General features: G+C 45.7%; 1 long non-coding RNA gene across 1 annotated transcript; it reads right to left on the minus strand.

The window, feature by feature from the left end:
• Positions 1-810: 810 nt before the first annotated feature.
• Positions 811-4,581, minus strand: LOC124851369. Its single transcript, XR_007032424.1, has 3 exons — positions 4,431-4,581; positions 951-998; positions 811-859 (listed from the first exon to the last, which is right to left on the minus strand). It is a non-coding gene; the product is annotated as an uncharacterized LOC124851369 (long non-coding RNA).
• Between the last annotated feature and the right edge of the window lie 245 nt (positions 4,582-4,826).

The raw sequence follows: 4,826 nt of genomic DNA on the forward strand, positions 1-4,826 counted from the left end.
ATACAGCCATAAAGAAGCCAATTTACAAAGAAATGTCTCCCCTTGGGTCCATGCATCTAGCAATATTGATCACAATTGTTCAGAAATAGCCATTCACCAGTTTAACTCTCATGCGAAAAATAAATGCCAAGCAATCCCCCAGTCCCAAAAACAACAAGGTAATAAAGTTGTTGGTCTGTAAATCAAAACATTTACAGACCAACAGAATCCGGTTTTAACTCATTATAACTCATTAAAGCAGTAATTTAAATGTAGCTTCTAATCTGTAACAGAGTGACTGGCAGCATTAAGAGGTCATTCACAACCAATGAAAACTACAGTAAAATCGTGTTTATGTCCATTTGGCCTGAGATGAGAGTCATGAAGGTGACAAGGCAGCAGTACAAAAGTGGTGTAGAGCAGAGACAAAGTCACATAGATGGAAAGGGGAAGTTACGTGGACAGAATTTCCATATGTGAACATACTTCTCCAAGCTCATGGAAATCCAGTCATTAAAAATGTCAGACCCAGGAAAACATCACTGAGGTCGCAGAACTTTGTCGGCTGTGTTTCCCGCTCATGCAAACAATTTTATTTTCAGCTGCTGTATCTTTGCATTGAGCTTGTGCCAATTCAAATTCATTCCTGAATAAACACGAAAGTGTACTTGAGGTTGTCTGGAAAGCTCAGATCAAGGGCATTAATGAGCCCAAACAGCATGATGAACCCCATTATCACCCTTCCTAAGTTGTCCATGACTTTGATGCCTTCAATCACGATTCCCACGTCCTCTGGCTCCACATCTCCATCTCTTCAGATAATGTATATCCCCATGATTGTGAGTGCAATGTCCCTCTCTGCACCCTCAGTGGCGGAGGCCTAAACAACCCAAATACAAAACACTTTTTAAGTACAATGCTGAACAACACAATAGAAAATTACAAACAAATATATAAATTAGAATTCTTACATGAACTGCAGTTTCATAGAAGATGTTCATCAGTTGTCGGGTCAAAATCTATGGAAGCCCATTTCCGCCAATGTGATGAAGAAAATAAAAATCCTGTATCTCATTATTATGACTTAGTATCGTACCTAGTATGTACCCTGTTGTTTACATAAGAATAGCATCAACATTTTAGCAAGTTGTGTCCCATCTCTTCTCTCATCTCCTCCTGGAGCGAGGCGGAGTGCACACTCACACACACATACATACACACACTCAAATGAGTCCCCAGGGGTAAATACGTTTTTGGTTTTTTTTGGTGCTGCCTCCAGGTGCTGTCAGAAAACCAAAACACTAACCAAGCCAAAGTCACTGTGTGAAAAGGTGCCCACCCCAAATTTCTAATTGCGCAACTAATCTGAGCAGTCTAGATCCGGGCCTTTCCTCTACTCGACAGTCATCTTAGAGTTACCTTCACCTGGTTCACTTCACTCCACCGCTGCACCGCTCCCTCTGTCCATGCTGTCAGCTGACTCTGATCCGTGTGTGTCTGCATCTGCGTCTGTGTGTATAAGGGAGGTGCAGAGTGTTATGAAAAGTACATCCAAAACGTTAAAATGTAGCGGTACAAGAACCAATGGGGTATAATTTAGCCTCTTATGGTCCGTTTATTACGGGTTAATATCCACTCCTCACTGCACATGGCGCAAGTGGAGCGGTAGAGACGCTGTTCAGCTGCCAGAGGAGCCGCTACTTTGAGCTGCTGGTTAGGGTTAACCTCAGAAAGGCTGTAGTTGCATTAAAAGTTAACGTATATAGAACTCCACGTGATGGGCAGTTCTCTCTCTCTCTCTCTCTCTCTGTCTGTCAGCGTGCATGCAGGGAGTGAGTGTGGTGAGTGTGGTGAGTGACCTGGAAAGTGTGTTCAGATTGCTTGATTTTTCTACCTTTTCTTAGCTCTTTCCCTCTTTACTTATAGTAGAGGTGTTTTTTTTTCTGTGTGAGTGATAGTGTCAGTAGCAGCAGTTTAGTTGGTAGCTGCCAGTGTGTTTGTGCAGCATGGCTGCTGCAGGTGGAGGCTACGGCCTCCACAAACTAACATGCCGACACGGCATCAAACTGTGTCCGGCTGTGGACTGCTCTGTCGAAGAGGTCAGTCTGGCTGTAGGTGAGGTTGTTGGCTATGATAGCGTGAAGTCTGCCTCACGAATGAACAGCGCTGTGGTGGTTTTTTAGACAGTACAGACAAAGCTAACCAGCTACTGGAGAGTGGAGTTGTGATTCAGGGTTCCTTCACACCTGTGTTGTCCCTGGCTAATCCTGTCAAAAAGGTCCTTATCTCTAATGTGCCCACATTCCTAAAAAATGAGCTCTTAGAGAAAGAGCTGGCAAGACATGGACAGTTAATGTCCCCGATAAAAATGATCCCCATCTACTGCAAATCTCCACATCTCAAGCATGTCGTGTCTTTCAGGAGACACGTGTTCATGGTGCTAAAAAAAGAGTGAGGAAGAATTAAACTTGGCCTTCAGGTTTAAAATTGAGGAATTTAATTACACGGTGCATGTTACATCAGGTAAAATGAAGTGTTTTGGCTGTGGGAAAGAGGGACATCTGATCCGCTTGTGCCCAGAAAAAGCCGGTGAGAGCCGGTCGGCTACCTCCGCACCGGGCCCCGCGCCTCGGCAGTGGTGGGCCCCCGCCAGCCTCGGCCAGTGGTGGCTCCGCTGCTCCCGCATCGGGCCCCCCGCCTGCCTCGGCCAGTGGTGGCTCCGCTGCTCCCGCATCCGGCCCCCCGCCAGCCTCGGCCGGTGGTGGGTCCGCTGCTTCCGCACCGGGGCCCCCCGCCTGCCTCGGGTGGTGCTGAGGCCTCTGTTCCGATGGAGCCACAGAGCGACACACAAGGTTCACAGGAGGAGAACAGTGAGGACAACCAGCAGGAGAACGAGGTGAGAGATAGTCACACAGCCACTAGAGTGGCGGAGTCAGTGCTCACTGATGAGGACGATTTTTTGATTGAGGAAGATCTTCTCAAACTGTCAACCAGATGTAAAAGCCCAGAAAACAAAACAAACAGTGAACAAGCAAAAAAAGTATCAAAGATAAACCCACCGTGTTCTTCCTCTCAGGCAGAGGACAGTTTAATAAACACACAGGAGAACCTGCAGGTGGATGAAGAGAGTCTTTACTCCTTCACCAGAATCCGGACTTTTTTACACAACACTAAGGGCACAAGACTGGTTAGAGTAGAGGATTTCTTCCCCGATTTAAAACTGTTCCTCAACTCGGTGAGAGTTTTCATGAGAAACATTGAAGGTACCGACAAAGCGACCTTCACTGATCAGGAAGTTTTCCGCCTCAGGAAACTAATGTCTAAAGTCAGAGCCCAAATGGCCATTTGATGGTTAAAACCCAGTCTGTTCTCCTACGTCTGTGTGATCCTCTACGTTTGTTTTAAATTCAACCTTATCCTCAACATGTGTGACATAAAGCTGGGCTCTTTAAATATAAATGGTGCCAGAGGAGATGTGAAGAGAGCTGCTCTGTTCAGCCTGTGTAGGATCAGGAAGCTAAATGTTGTCTTTCTCCAGGAAACACACAGCACAGCTGAGAGCGAAGCTGCCTGGAGGAAGGAGTGGGATGGGGAGGTTTTCTTCAGCCATAAGGGCAGCAACAGTGGTGGAGTGGCCATTTTATTTTCCAAAGACTTTCTTCCTGTTTCCTCTGCTACAGAGGAAATTGTAGAAGGTCACTTGTTAAAAATACAGGCTGTGTTTGAAAATGTAAAAATAACCTTCATTAATGTTTATGCTCCGACTGTAGGCACAGAAAGAGTAACTCTGCTAAACACTCTAAACTCTGTTGTTTACTTGTGTAGTGGTGAAGGGCACATGTTCCTGGGTGGTGACTTTAACTGCACAGCTAATGCAACTCTGGACAGAAACCATGCAGAACCTCATGGTGCCTCCAGGAGGTGTCTTGTCAAACTGATTGAATAAAATGATCTATGTGACACCTGGAGTCTCCTTCATCACACTCAGCGTCAGTACACTTGGGTCCATACTAGAGACAACACTCTATCTATGGCTCGGCTGGACAGATTTTACTGCTTCAAACATCAGGCAAATGCTCTTCAGAGTTGCTCCATACACCCAGTTGGCATTTCAGACCATTCACTTGTTCAGGTTTCAGTTTCTATTAAAAATATAAAATGCAGCAGTAGTTACTGGCATTTCAATGTAGCCCTGCTTTCAGATAATGTTTTCAAAAATGCTTTCAGTTTGTTTTGGAACAATTATTCAAAAACTAAATCTGACTACACCTCATTACAACAGTGGTGGGACATAGGAAAGGGTCAAATTAAGCATCTGTGCCACAAGGGACATGACCAGGTCTATGAAAGCTCTGGAGAGAGAAATAGTGGATCTGCAAGATCAAGCAGAATCCCCCGGAGACGGAGAACACATTAAAGTTCTCAAAAACAAAAAGTCAGCTCTGTCAGACCTGTTGGGTTTTTCTGCTCAAGGTGCTCTGGTTCGCTCCCGGTTCCAGCATGTTGCCAAGATGGATGCTCCCTCTCACTTCTTCTTTGGCCTCGAACATAAGAACGGACAAAAAAGACTCATGAACTCCCTGCGGTCCAACACAGGGCAGCTGCTGCAGGAGTCTGCAGAGATTCGCAGATATGCTGTCAGTTTCTATGAGGAACTTTTCAAGATGGAGTTCCAAGAGAGACCAGAGGTGGCACAGACATTCTTTGAGGGTCTACCCAAGGTTCCTGCAGAGGTCAGTGCAGAGCTACACACACAGCTCTCTGCTGAAGAACTACATGCTGCGCTGCAGAGGATAAAGAACGGCAAGGCTCCAGGCATCAACGGACTTCCTGCGGATTTTTACAAG

This window comes from Hippoglossus stenolepis, chromosome 23 (genome assembly GCF_022539355.2).
Source record: "Hippoglossus stenolepis isolate QCI-W04-F060 chromosome 23, HSTE1.2, whole genome shotgun sequence".
Classification (NCBI taxonomy): Eukaryota; Metazoa; Chordata; class Actinopteri; order Pleuronectiformes; family Pleuronectidae; genus Hippoglossus; species Hippoglossus stenolepis.